Raw genomic sequence first — 16,114 nt, 5'->3', positions numbered from 1 at the left:
AGTCCTGTCTGGGGGGGAATTCTCCTCAGGACTCAGTCCTGTCTGGGGGTAATTCTCCTCAGGACTCAGTCCTGTCTGGGGGGAATTCTCCTCAGGACTCAGTCCTGTTTGGGGGGAATTCTCCTCAGGACTCACTCAGGGAGGCCACCACCTCAACCAGACTGCGGAAGAAGTGCGTGGTAGGTCGGCCTAAACTGCCCGCGCCTCCCGGGGTTAGGGTGGGGTTCTAATCAGGTGGGCCTCCTCCTTCCTGGAGCGGGTGGTCCCCTCAGTCCTCGTTTAGAGTCTCACCTGACACCTTGCGGCACCTGGGGCTCCTCCCGCTGCTGCCACGTCCTCGCCTCAGATCCAAGCCCTCACAGCGCCGCGCTCTGAAGGAGGAAGTGACAGGCCGTGACTTCCGGTGATTCCTGTCGGGGGCCTCCCGGGCCCACAGCAGGTGCCGACTCTGCGCATGCGCTCAGCTCCAGCATGGTGGTGGCTGCTGGTCTTGCTCGCAGTCCACACAGTGGCTTCTGTCAGGCCCTGGATGCCTCGCTGTGTTGAGCCCAAGCCATGTTCCTCATAGCAAGGTCCTCAGGTCCCTGAGAACCCTGGAGAGTAACAGAGTGGGTATCTGATAGAGATAGCCCTGACTGGGCCTTTTAGGGTGAAAACCAGCTGCTGGCCCGTCTGTGTCATACTACTTTATTCTTTGTTGTTTATCTCCTGTGTCCTCATTATTGGAGTTCTCTTTTTAGCTCCTTTCTTGTGACTGAAGGCTTCCTGGGAAATGCCGGATCGCAGCAAAACCTTGGTGAGTTCACTTACTTCAGTTCTTGCAATGCTTGGAATGGGTCGTGCCCAGCCTTAATGGGAAAAGGGGAAATTGCAGCAAAGACAGGCAGAAGCCAGGGGGTTGGCTGTCAGAGAAAAGTCACAGTCACTTATTCCTTCATTTAGCCAGGCAGACTTAGCCTCCTTCATACATTCTCTTCTAAAAAGTTTGCTTTTTACAAGGAGGGGCTGAGATGATTATTTCTGAAAGTCCTGATATTTCAAAGTTATTGGACAGTGCATATGCAGAAATCACATACAGATGATGAATGTTATCTGTTTGCATTTTTCATACTTCTCGTTTATTTTACTATTCTTATTGTTGCGGCTATGTATTCCAGAGTCCAGTTTGGAACAGTGGAGTGAGCTTGGCTCAAATAATCCTTTCTTGATTTTCCACACTAATCTGGAGTTTGTATCCAGGAGAGCCTGCTTGTTAAAATACACGAAGCAATTTCATTTTTTTTGCTGCCCGTGATTTGGAAACTATACACAGGACAGTGATTAGTTTTTCCCCGATTATGTGGTGCAATTGGCTGCCAAACCTAACCTAATCTAGGTGGCTTGGCTTAGAGTTTCAATTTGTAATTGTCCATTACAATTTCCTATTTCAAATGGGCCTCCTTTGCAATTTATATTTTGCTAAATAATACCTTGCCAATTGTATATTCAAAGTTACAGGCGTGATATTTATAATAAATCATTTTTCATAAAAATTCTCACACATATGGTATAATACAAAGAACAGGACAAGGAGCCCTGTTTACCTGACATGCAGTGTAACAGTTATCAATAGAAGTAGAAGCCCTATCAGTTTAGTATTTTTTGGTCAATATGTTCTTTGGCAAGATCACTCCAGAGGGGATGCTTATATTTCCATTAGTACATATGTAACATGTATGTGTGATCCTTTTTGGTGATCTTCACACTCTGATAATTATGATCATTTTACATTCTCCATTATGGGCTGTAGAATGAAAATTGTCTTACTCTTGCAGTTCTTCTAAATTTATTACCAGAAATCTTCTATAGGCAGAAATCTTTCCTTTTCTGCTGTTTGTTTATGCTTAAGTATTGTTATAACATATTTCTAGTGTTCTCTGATAATATCTAAATCTCCTCTAAACCTATATTTTATATATTATTTAACTAATATCACTTATTTGTTTCTTTTGTAACTGACAATACTTATAAAATTATGTTATATAGATATTACATAATAGAAGAAATAACATAAAGGACCAATATGTGTTCTGTGAAGTGGAGAGCCAGCAGAAGTGGTCATTGAAAATATCAATCAATCTGGAGGAGAAAGACTTAAAACTCTAGGGATATCTATCAGGTAAATCATCAGGAGCTGGGGAGAAGAACTTTTTCCTCATGTTCTACACAGTTTTCCTTCTTGGGCCTTCACTTTCAAAAGTGGGAACTGGGACTTAGCTCTAGATGGGAGAATGCTATCTGAGCCAATAATCTATTCATTTTACCTCCTGCTCCATCATCCCCCATGATGACTTGAGTTGGTCTGCCTCTCCAAGAATTATAACCTGGATTATGCTGTTTCAGATCGAGTCACCAGACAATATAATGTTGATTACAGACACACTGAGAAACAGGAGGACATTATTGACTTAGTGCAGTGCCTTCTCAGGGTGTCCATATGTGATGGGAATAGAGTCCCACCTATTCTTCCACCAGGACAGGTGTTTTTCTGGGAGTGATGAAACTGGGAGCTGGGCCTCTCTTCTTCGTTTGCCCAAGTGATAGCGTCCTACAGATTCTGCTGTCTTGCACAGAGACTCTTACAGAGGTCCCCGGCTGGGTTTTGGAGTATTTAAAGGGAAAGGCACAGGTCTCTCTATTCGCTGAAGTCAAGGAGAACCTGAGTGGAGAGAGTGCAGGACTCAGGAAGCCTGAGCTAATTCCACAGGGGGCAGGGAGCTCTTAGTCAACCCAGAGGGAGGAGTGCCTCATCCATAAAGTAAATTATTGCCACATTTGACAAGATGTGTGCTGGAAGTGCCTAATTGAGGATCTTCCACCATTCATTTGTGTTGGGGGGGCGGGGGGTGGTTCCTGGTTTGAATGACTTTAGACTTAAATGTTACTGTGGACACCAAGGAATAGGTCCACAGAGTCCTAAGCTGAGGGGAACTTGAAAAGGAGGGGCATCTAGATCATCTTGTCAATCATGGTAATCACTAGTCCAGAGGAAGGCACTCAACCATCTCTGCTCCACATATGTCATTCCACCTGCCCTCATCCTTGACAGTCAAGGAACCATTCTACTTACTCAAATGTTACATGAATCAATTTTTTTTGTCAGATGGTAACCACTTTAGGTTTTAAATGTGAAATATAGGAATGAAGAAAGAGAAAAAGGAAGAGTTAATATTTGGAAAATGTCTGACTATTCTTCATGCATTGGTTTTCTATTGCTGTGTAACAAATTACCTAAACTTACCAGTTACAAAAAACACATGCAAATTTATTATCTGATAGTTTTTGTGGATCAGGAGTCTAAGCATAGCTCAACTGCCTTCTCTGATTCACAGTCTCTTCTATTTGAAAGTTTATTACTCCAACAAAAGACCCAGAATTGCCAAAGTATTACTGAAGAAAAAAGAATGAAGCTAGAGGCATAACACTCCCAGACTTCACACAATACTACAGAGCTACAAAAGTCAAAACAGCATGGTAGTGGCACAAAAATAGACATATGCATCAATGGAACAGAATACAGAGGCCAGAAATAAACCCACAGACTTTAGGTCAATTAATCTTTGACAAAGGAGGCAAGAATATACAATGGAATAATGACAGTCTCTTCAGCAGTTGGTGTTGGGAAAACTGGACAGCTGCATATAAATCAATGAAGTCAGAAAACTCCCTCAGACCATACACAAAAATGAACTCAAAATGGCTTAAAGATCGAAACATCAGACAAGACACTATAAACCTCTTAGAAGAAAACATAGGCAAAACATTCTCTGACATAAATCTTAGCAGTGTTCCCTGAGGGCAGTCTACCCAAGCAACAGAAATAAAAGCAAAAATAAACAAATGGGACCTAATTAAACTTATAAGCTTTTGCACAGAAACAGAAACCATAAACAAGACAAAAAGACAATGTACAGAATGGCAGAAAATGTCTGCAAAAGATGAGACTGACAAAGCCTTAATTTCCAGAATATATAAATAGCTCATACAACTTAATAACAACAACAAAAATAACCCAATCCAAAAATGGGCAGAAGAACTAACCAAGCAATTCTCCAATGAAAACATACAAATGGCCAATAGGCACATGAAAAAATGCTCAATATCACTAATTATCAGAGAAACGCAAATCAAAACTACAATGAGGTATCACCTCACACCAGTCAGAATGGCCATCATTCAAAAGTCCACGAACGATAAATCCTGGAGAGGCTGTGGAGAAAATGGAACCTTCCTACACTGTTGGTGGGAATGTAGTTTGGTGTAGCCATTATGGAAAGCAGTATGCAATTCCTCAAAAAACTAAAAATAGACTTACCATACGGCCCAGCAATCCCACTCCTGGGCATACATCCAGAGGGAACCTTAATTCAAAAAGATACATGCACCTCAATATTCATAGCAGCACTGTTTACAATAGCCAAGACATGGAAAAAACCTAAATGTCCATCGAAAGATGACCGGATAAAGAAGATGTGGTATATTTATACAATGGAATACTACTCAGCCATAAAAAGGAACAAAACTATGCCATTTGTAGCAACATGGATGGACCTGGAGATTTCCATTCTAAGTGAAGCAAGCCAGAAAGAGAAAGAAAGATATGATATCACTTAAATGTGGAATCTAAAAAAAAAAAAAAAAAGAGAGAGATAGGCACAAACTTATTTACAAAACAGAAACAGACTCACAGACATAGAAAACAAACTTATGGTTACCGGGGGGGAAAGAGGGTGGGAAGGGATAAATTGGGAGTTTAAGATTTGCAGATACTGACTACTATATATAAAATTGATAAATAACAAGTTTATACTGTATAGCACAAGGAAATATATTCAATATCTTGTAGTAACTGATAATGGAAATGAATATGAAAAGGAATATATGTACGTATATGTATGACTAAACTATTATGCTGTGTACCAGAAACTGACACAACATTATAAACTGACTATATATTTCAATTAAAAAAAAAGTTTATTACTCCAGAAAGAAACCATGTACCTATAATCAGTCACTCCCCACTTCCCCCTACCTTCTGCTAGGCAATCACTAACTTACTTTCTGTCTCCTTAAATTTGCCTAATATGGGTATTTCATATAAATACAGTAGTCTTTTGTGAGTGTTTTTTCCACTTAGCATAATGTTGTCAAGATTTATCCATTTTGTATCAGTACTTCACTCTTTTTTGGTGGCTAAATAATATGCTACTGTAGGATATACATCTGAATTATCCTTGTTTCAGATGTTGGATGTTTGGGTTATTTCACTTTGGAGATACTTTGAATGACACTGCTTTGAGAATTCATGTACAAATTTTTGTGTGAATGCATGTTTTCTTTTCTCTTTAAATATACCTCAGAGTGAAACTGCTGAGTAATACGGTAACAATGCTTTTTGTTTGTTTGTTTTTGAGGAACTGTCAGACTGTAATTTATTCATTTCCTTTGAGTATGTTTGTGTTTGTATTTTTATTTGTGTGCATGAATGTAAAAAGACAAAGAGGTGCTGGCTTCTGCGATTATGGCTGTTATTTTAAGCCAACCAATAGGTGGCGATTTAAGGGACAAAATTCAGAATATTAGAAAGTAGGACTGTTGGGGGGAATGCAATTTGGTGCAGCCACTATGGAAAACAGTATGAAGATTCCTTAAAAAACAAAAAATAGAGTTACTATATGATCCAACAATCCTACTCCTGGGTATATATCCAGAGAAAACTCCAATTCGAAAGGTACATGCACCCCGATGTTCATAGCAGCATTATCTACAATAGCCAAGACAAGCAACCTAAATGTCCATCGATGGATGACTGGATAAAGAAGATGGGATATATATATATATACACACACACACACGTATATATATATATACACACACACATATATACACAATGGAATACTACTCAGCCATAAAAAGGAATGAAATAATGCCATTTGCACCAACATAGATGGACCTAGAGATCATCATACTAAATGAAGTAAGCCAGAAAGAGAAAAAATATATATACCATATGATGTCACTTATATGTGGAATCTAAAAAAATGATACAAATGAACTTATTTACAAAACAGAAACAGACTCACAGATATATTAAATAAACTTATGGTTACCAAAGGGGAAAAGGGGAAAGGGATAAATTAGGAGTTTGGGATTAGCAGCTACTAACTACTATGGATAAAATAGATAAACAGTAAGTCCTACTGGGAACTATATTCAGTACCTTGTAACAACACTGTAAATCAACTCTACTTCAACTAAAAAAAGAGAGAACAAAATATAATAGAAAGTGGGTAAGGTTCTGAATAATCTGCAACTGTGTAAGAATGAAATGCCCAATGCTTCATACTTTCTATATCACAAGTTACTTTTAATAAGAAATAGTTGAGCAATGAAAAGTTATTCACAAAAAGTTTCTCTTTAAAACTACGCTGGATTTCTGATACACACATATATATTAAATGTTTAAAATAAGTCATCAAGAAAATATTTCATAAATCTAATGTTTTAAAATGCCTGCACTGAATACTGCTATAAAGCCTGAGATGCTTCTAAAGTAAACATCATATTGTGTATTTTAGTTTGATTTAGAGTGATGTTTCAGTTGATGCCCCAGATAAAAATCTCAGTTGTTGATTAATGCATAGATGCTCTTCCACTCATATAAGTGAGCCTGTCCTGCTCATAGCTAGTAAACAGAGTTGTTGAAAGATTATTTGAAGATTTGGCTCCTTTATTTTTATTATTCTTTCTTCCAGTTTTATTGAGATATAACTGAAATAAAAATGTGCAGATGAGACTATGAGAGCGTATATAGTTAAATACATTACTGAGGCACAATACTTCTCTTTGTGGACCTGTGAAATAAAAGAAACAGATTATCTGGCTCCAGTTCATGAAACATATAATAGTGGGACAGGCATAGGATAACATGTATAGACATTTCTGCTCAATAACAGGAAGAAAATAAGATATAAAAGCCTCTGGCCCATTGTGTGTGTTACATACCCTGTTGGGCAAATACTGTGAATTCCCTGATTAGATTTTTTTTTTTTTTTTTTTGGTGGGGGGAGGTAATTAGGTTTATGTATTTATTTAATGGAAGTACTGGGGATTGAACCTGGGACCTTGTGCACACTAAGCAGGCACTGTACTACTGAGCTATAACCTCCCCTGACAATAGATTTAAATGCCTTCAAACAACTTTCCAAAGGCTACTCTCTGGGTTCTTGTTTGTCGTTGGAATCATCCTTCCTTTATTATGGAAAGCAGGAAATGTTTACCACTGAGTATGCAAAACAATTACTTTGCAAACTGTGATCAAATGTATTTAGAAAAGGGCCCAAAACACCCATGTTACTTTTGTCAGTTTAGTTCACCTAGGATTCAAGAGTAAAAGGGAAAACCCAATTTGCAATCCAGGCTGTAGTGTCTCAATTGTGAGACACCATGTGAGTGATCTGTTCTCTGCTGAACACTTCGACACATTTGATTTTCCCACTGCAAAGCTAATTTAAACTTAATTCTCACTGAAGAACATGCGGTTTATTAAGTGAGCAAAAGGCCATGCCTTTGGGACATTTATAGGTGACTCTTCTCACTTGGACTCGTGCCTCTTTACTCCTTTTTAACTGTCACTCTGGTTTACCATGCTATCTCAGTTATGTTCAACTTCTAGACACAAAAATCTGAGCAACCTGAGCAATAGCACCGAGTCTTCAAAAGAGCAGATGCTCAATATTTTGGAAATAAATGAGCCAATGAGCCTGGTATCTAATTGATTAAGATGTAATTTCTCTGATATGCTTCATTAGCTAACCAAGTACAGATAGACAGATATCTTTAATGTTACAAAAGGACACAGTAAAAAGTATTAGGAAATAAAAGAAATTACCATCTTTTAATTATAATAATTTCTTGAGGCAAAAAAACTGAGGCAAACAGTTTTACTACTGAGTTCTTTCCAATTTCCAAAGAAACATGGATTGCAGTACCAAGTTGGTTTTGTTCTGGATTGCAAACATTGTTTTACAGAGTAGCTAAACTCCTATCTTAAACTTGATACAAAGCAGTAAATATATCATCAAAATTATTCATAAAGAGAGATTCTAAAGCTATGTAAACCTTCGAATAAAAGAAACAGCATTTTAAAAATAATGAAAAAAGAAAAAAGCAAAAAGGAAGGAAGCGAGGGAGGGAGGACAGGAGAAAGAAAGGAAGAATGAATGGGTAAGGGAGGGAGAGGGGGAGAAAGGAAAGAGGCAAAGGAGAAAGTGAAGATAAAGAAAAAGGAGGGAGAAAGAAAGGAAGAAAAGAAGGAAGGAAGGACTGAAAAAATTCAAGTAACCAGGAACACAAACATGATACATACTTTTTCCCTCCACTTCTACCCTGGACCTCAATTACTCAGAACACTGTCATCTTCAAAACAGTGAAAAATCTGCCTCAGAGAAGGTGTTGAACTTGGCCCTGTAACATGCACTGGCTACGATAGTAGAACCACCCCTGGCTGCAATTCTGGTTTGGGATTTCCCTTCTTCATGTCTTAGAACCTCTTCATACCAGGAAAGGAGGGCACTGGGGACTATAACATGTGTTATACTGCAGGATTTTCCAAAAGCCACCTTCTTATTTACAAGGTCTCCTCACAAGCACTCATTTTCAGGCAGGGCTTATAAGGTGTATAAATTTTCCCTTCCTGGCTCTTTTGGCACCTTCATTGCTTCTTGTGCATGATACAGCTGTAGCAGTGCTCATGGTAGATGGGACTCGCCAAGGGTCCTGGAGTGTCCCTCAAAGAGGCAAGTCTGGGGAATACCTGTGAAAGGAGGAGGGAAGGAGTGGGACTCTTCTTCAGCTACAACAGTAGCCTGAAAACCCCCAGGCCCTACCTTCTCTTCAGCTGTATGTAGCCAGAGCAGCCTACAGGCTCTCCAGACTGACAGCAGGGGCAGCTTTCTGCTCAAAGCTATCCATGTTCTGGGGAACGTAGTTCTTTCGGATTTCTTGCCTAGTAGTTTATATCTGTATTTGGATTTCTGTCTTGTTGATTATAAGCTCTGTGGATAATACTACCTCCCTGCTCTGAGATTTTTGCCCACGTCTTACACAGAATGGGGCAGGGTCCCAGCCATAATGGAAAAGTTGCAGCACCAGGCAGACGCCCTAGAACAGAGGGTGGGCTGTGGAGAAAAAAACACACAAATTTATCCCTTCTGTTTACCCTGCAGAATTAGTACCTAAAGGTCCCTCTGTTCTTAAAGATGTACTTACTACATGGAAGAGTCTGATACACAAAATTTTGTGAGCCCCTAAATTTGTGACATTATCTAACATTGCATTGTCCACTATAGTGAATTATTTTCCATCATTTATCATAAGAATATATATGTATATATAATATATATTAAAATATTAAGCAATATCTACCAAGGGTTTGTGTGTGTGTGCACGTACTACCTGAGTTTCATGAAAAAATACCTAGCTGAACTATGTGTGATTCGCTCTGATATTCTCTCTTCTATTTCTAGTCCATTCTTTAGATGCTGTTAAAACACTACTAATAAAAGGCCAGCTCTCAATTCACTTTAGGGGCTTCGGGTCATTGTTACAGCACCTGGAGTCATACTGCCTCAAGTAACTCAAACTTTTATGCTTTCTTGAAATGATCCCACTGATAGCTGATGGCAGCTGTGGTTCAAGGTGCCACCCCAGATTGCTGCGGTGAAGCAACAGACATCTGTTCTACCAAGGCACACTTGGAATAACTAAGGGGGAAGTTTAAAATGTTCCCTCTGATCTATCTTGTCATCTGTCTTCCACTATAGATCACAGACTTCTGGCAACTTCATGCATGCCCCGCCCTTCCACTGTGAAAAGTACTTATACCTGACTTTAACCCATAAAATCAAACATCTCTATATTAGACTCAATCAAAGTTAAAATATTTTTGCTCTGTGAAAAGCACATAAGAAAAGGAAATTACACACATGACTGGGATATAAATTTGCAAGTCACATATCTGAAAAATGACTTGCTCCTTAAAGAAAAAAGAACTCTCTAAAGTCAAAAGCAATAAATAGAGTAGTGAGAGAAAATTGGCCTAAAACTTGAACACATGCTTTACCAAAGAGGACGTATGAGTACCAGATAAGCAGGTGAAAACCTGAAAACACATTAAGCATCATTATCCTTTACGGAAATGGAAATTTAAACTATTGAGATGCCACTACATGTCTACTACAATGGTTTTTTTTAAAAACTACTGGGGCAAAACAAAAAAAACAAAAAAAAACCCCCTGTCCTGGTGTGGATGTGGAGCAACTATACCTCTCACACATTGATTATGGGAATGGGAGATGGCCCAGGCTATCTGGATAACCAATGGGAATTTTGTAACAAAGTTAATTTATACTTATGCTTGAATAAGTCTCTACTATATGTTTTTGTTGAGAAATAAAAACTTACACTTATACAAAAAAACTGCAACTGAATGTTTATAGATGCTTTATTTGTAATAACCCCAAATTAGAAGCAAACCAAATGCCCTTCAATGAGGGATTGATTAGAAAAACTGATCCATACAACAGAATGATGGAATATTAGACTGCAGTAAAAAAGAAACAAGTATACATGTTACAACTGGGATCAATCTCAAGGTCATAATGCTGAGTGAAAAAAAGTCAATCTTAAAGGTCAACATTATCTACTCTTTAATTCCCTTCATATAAAATTCTCAAAAGGGCAAAGTGATACAGGTACATGTGTTTATGTGTTTGCCAGTCTTTTGATCCAAATTTTAATGCGTTTGAAATGTTAGTTTTTTTTCCTTTTGACACATTTGCATGCTTCAGTTATTCAGATTTTATTTATGACTTACATAACTTCTACTTCTGCTGAAGATGGAGTAACTGGGACTGGATTTACCCACCCACTTGTCTGAAACAACTAAAAAAGTAGATAAAATACGTGGCAACACTATTCAACATACTAGACATCAGACCATAAAAAACAGTGATCACTGAGAGGTGGGAAAGAATGAACATGAGCCTGTAATTGCCCCAGTGTGCTGCCTCGAGCCCAAGTGGAGCCTGTGGTCTCTCTGAGTGGATAAGAGGAAGCTGAGAGCCAGGAGAAGACAAGGCAGCTAGGGTTCTTAAGAGGCAGGACCAGAGAGGAGAGAGCTGCACAGAGAAAGAACTGTGGAGCCCACACAGGGCTGGGAGTACTTCCTGTCAGAGCAATAAAGCGTATCGTTCATGGGGCACCAGTGAGAGTACTCAGAAATCTTTTGTCTCAGTAGTGAGGTGAGGTAAGCCATAGTTCATGCTGTTCTAGTCTTAAGTAACAAGAGTCGGAAATCAAGAACTCACAGGATTATTTTGTTTCTAAGTAACTTAATATCGTTACCAAACAGAGCTTGAGGATATTGATACATTAAAATTTTTACAAAGCTCTGTATTTTTCTGGACAAGTGTGAACAAGGCAAAAATCACAATTTCACAATGTCTGTCATCCAATCACATATCAACAGGCATGCAGAGAAGCAGGAATATAGAACCAATAATTAGGAGAAAATTGAGCAATCAAAACTGACCTGGAAATGATACAGACAATAAAACGCATAAGCAAGGCCATGCAAACAGCTATAACTATATTTGATATGTTCAATAAATAACATAAAAATCAAATGAGTTATAAAAGACATGAAAAGAGTCAAAATGAACCTGAAGGGGTAAAACTACAATGTTTGAGATAAAAGTAGACATTGGTTTAGATGTTGAAACAATAAAAAGGATTAGTGAACCAATGTATGTGAGAAATATCACAACATATTTTTATAGTGTATCTATGTATGAAAAAAATAGTGGAAATCAGCTTTAAATTAATATACATCAGACGTTAAATGTGTTCACCTTTGAGGAAGGAGCAGAATTTTTGAGTTGTAAAGGGGACAAATGAAATTTCTAGGTACTGTTAGAATTTCTTGCAACAAAAAAATATGCACAGTTACCTTAATAATTAAAACATTTAAATAAGCTGAACACCACAAAGAGTAGCTGTGTATTAACCAGAAAAAGTGACTGCTAAAGGATATGACAAAGTTTGAACTATAAACAGCTTTTAATGTAATAATAATGTATTTCTCCATGTGGATTGGTAGACATTCTGTACTAAGAGTGAAGAGAGGATAGTGATTCAGGGGGTGTTCATGAGCAGGTTACTACAGTGGGCAACTGGGATTAATCCCACTGAGGACCTCTGGAATAATTCACCTCAGAGTTATTCCAACCAAAGGGCAAGGAAGGTGGGTTATTTTTACACCAATTTCCACCCGTCATTAGTTGAGGACGGCTCCTGCAGGCTGTAACTGCTATTTCTGGCCTGACGCATGTGAGGGTTAGCATCTTCCTGTGACCAGAAAAAGCCCTCAAGGAGGATGGAGCAGTTTTTCATAAAACCACTGACCTACAGGGAAGACTGAAATGTGAAGAGGACCTGGCAGGGCATGGAGGACATCTGCTGCAGTGCAGAGTTGGAAAGGACTTTGAGAAAACATGTCCTTAAAAGAGAATGATGTTATGGTCACCCAGTGTGGCCAGGAAAATTTCCAAGGTTTGAAGGATCAAAAAAGTTTCCACCTTTGTTATTTTACATCTGAGGGGATGTGGATACTGGCTGATCAATCTCTTAACTCAGAAGCAGCTTCTTATTTATAATACATGATAATACTCCTAATTTATGTTTATTATGTGGATCAATTAAATTATTTTGGATTCTAAGGGAAAAAACATTATTTTATCAATAGATCTTCAAAAACAGAACCACCTTTTCCATGACTTTCACTATTATGATGGATTTCTTTAAAGATTTGTAAAGGAGGGGCCTGGCACAGTGCATTCCTTAGGGTCTTGGCTCATGAACATTTCATGAGTTGGAAAATTGTACACTTAAGAATGTCCTTGGCTTTCACTTTCAGACTCCCTATCATTAGGAAACGAACATTGTTAGGGAAAAGGAAATAGTATACATAGCATAAAGTGTTGACAGAAACTTTATACTTGGACTTGTGCATTTCTATTTTTGTATACAATGAAATAGCTAGTGATTCTTTGCGTTCGGTAACAATTAATGTTGAGTTGTTTAAATTTCCTATTCTAAACATTTCATTGTATTTAATTTATATTTCTTATTCTAAAGGTTTTTATTTCAATCTGGTCATGCACAAGAAAAATCGGGCTTTTTTTTCTGGATTTCTGTTAATAAAACAACACATTTTGGTCAAATAATTCTTTCTCCTGATTTGCTCTAATGAGATTTCCACAACTCAAACACTTCTCTGAGAATGAAAGTAATCAATGAACAAAGATTATAAAGTGTGCCTGGAGTCCTTTTTTGCCAAGAGAAAATTATATTTTAAAATTATATTTGTACTTGAGTAGGATGGAATAAAAATAGCAATATTCTGACAGTCTTTGAGAATAACTAGTTTGCCCTGTAGATAAGCTGAGAGTCTTGGGGCTCTGGTTAGATAAACTATGGATTTCAACTGTGATCCATTGCCAACATGTGTTATATTATATATTATAATATGAAATATACATATAGTAGCATATAACATATATATTTTATAATTGTATGTGCTATGTAATATATAATCAATATGTATAATGTAATTAATTTGTGACATAAGGTATACTATATACATAAAACATAAGCACATACAAATCCTCAATTTGTTTTACAAAGGATTCAAAGCAGTTAATATTCTTGTAGGAGTGATGGGTTTTCTTGACATATAGACTTCACTGCACTTGAAAACAAAGTTGCCATCCTTAAAATATGATGTGTTAAATGCTTCTCACAGCAGTGAATTATCAGATCCATTTACTTTCATTACTATGATACCTGTCTGGTTGGTATGCTTGACTTTTTTCCGAGTTTTCTGGAGAATTTCCTTACGTAGAACTAGGCCATAGGGACATTTTTTTATCATTTGTTGTTGTTTGTTGATTACTTACATATATTGGGAATAAATGGAAAGAAAAGTACAATAGTGAATTTTATATTATGCTTTTATACTATTCTACCTTAGGATTGAGGAGGTTTTTATAACTATGCTCTGATTTCATTAAGATTACAAAAATGGAAACCTTCAGAGAAAAGTGACATGGCTTGCAAGGAAAAGACCAGCATAGATAAGTGAAACAAAGGAGAGCCTGCCCAACCAGCCTGGGGCTTTGAAGAAATAGCAAAGCTTTCCATGGATAAACAGCAGGATAACAAGAAAGTCTTCAGTAGAGCAAGATAATTTTTTATAGTGATGTTGTCCAGCTGTTATACCTTCTACCCTTTTTAGCAACATGCCCTGCTCCCTGTGGTAACTTTCAAGTTCCTTAAAGGAAAGGCTCATTATTCAGTAATCTAAGACATGCAGATAGTCTACAATAGAGATTTAGATTTAAAGAAAACTAGAAAGTGAACAAAGCACTTTTTATGACAAAATTTATATGCTTCATTCTCTGTTATCCAAGATTGAACATATTTCAGCTCAGCAGCTTAGGTGGGATTAAAAAATATGCATGTTTCTGAGTGCTTCAGGATGGTAAATAACAGTTACTTAAATGGAGGAGGCTTATTGGCTTCTTGCCATAAATTCTTTGACAGTTTCCTTGCTCAGTATAGAATTAGATGGTAAAAAATTTAAAAAACTATCAAGAAGGAAGAAACTTTATTTGAGTATCCCTGGTTATATACTGGCTATAAATTATGCATTAGTTTAGATATATTTTCAGGAAAGAATACATACACTCATGCCTGCAGAGATTGGACATCCTATGAGTAGTTTAGAAATGGGATTTGAAGACAGAAATTCTCCATAAAAAAATTAATAGCATACTATAATAAAAAAGATCATTAAATTGTTCTTGTCTCCTGCTCTCAGTTGGATTAAACCAATGTCTTAAATTATTTATGTGCTCTCTTCAAAAGTATAATTTACATAGATATAACAGGGAAAACAAGAGTCTGGAGTGGAGGAAAAATAAAATCTCCTAAGATATTATGATGAAGATAAAATATGACAGTGGCAGGGGTCAGAGAGATCAATGCAGAAGACACTGGGAAATTGCAGAAAGGGTTTATCTTACAGATGCTGAAGGAACCCTTTGGGCCATGGTCCAATTAGAAAATTGTATGATAAAGATCGGACCAGGGGTAGAAATATCTGAATGTAGTGCTAAAATGCTGAAAATTATTCATTCATTCATTCACTCATTAAGTTATTTATTCATTCATTGTTAGTGTTGGTGGGTCCTTACATGTGCCAGAGTCTGTGTTTGGAACTAGATATGACAAAATGTACAATGAACACAAATAGTGGGAGTCAAAAATTGTGTTTGAGAAAACAATAATTGCCAAGATTTTGCTGCATAGAAGGGAGAATAAAAAAAGACATATTAAAATTTGAGCATTTTCAAGAAACTAAATGATATAATTATGACAGCTTAATCCAGGAACAATAAAGGTAGGAAATGATTCTCAATACTATAAGAGATATTCTCTTTAGGAAAAGGAGGAACTAAAAACTGAAGATGGTGAACTGAGAGATGTGCATCTTGCAATTAGGTAGGAGAATATGAAGAAACTCAAAGAGTGTGATTTTGAAAAGAAAAGATCATATTCGGTAAGGAACGAAACATAATTTGGAATGTTCAAAAAATCCTTTTAGTGTACCTACCCAATAATACTTCCTATTTTTTCTCTTCAACAGAAATATGTTTTATCTTATCTGACTACATTTAACTGTATGTTTATTTTTAAACACAGGGCAATATCATGGCATGTTGAATTTCATAACACCATACATTTTTCTTTAAAATGAAATGCACTCACCGAAGCAGAGTTTGAGTATGGTGCTCACGTTCAGTGTTTCCTGTCCTACTCTAGTTGGATGAAATTGAACACAGGCAAGTCTACTCAGGAATTTTGGTTAAAGGTAAATTGTTTAATTAAGAGTAATTATATGCAAAAAGCCCCAATATACTTAAAATAATATTCCACAGTAAGTATAACATTT

This window comes from Camelus bactrianus, chromosome X, assembly GCF_048773025.1.
Source record: "Camelus bactrianus isolate YW-2024 breed Bactrian camel chromosome X, ASM4877302v1, whole genome shotgun sequence".
NCBI classification, from domain to species: Eukaryota; Metazoa; Chordata; class Mammalia; order Artiodactyla; family Camelidae; genus Camelus; species Camelus bactrianus.
The sequence above is the reverse complement of the archived record's forward strand: the minus strand, read 5'-3'. Positions refer to the sequence as shown.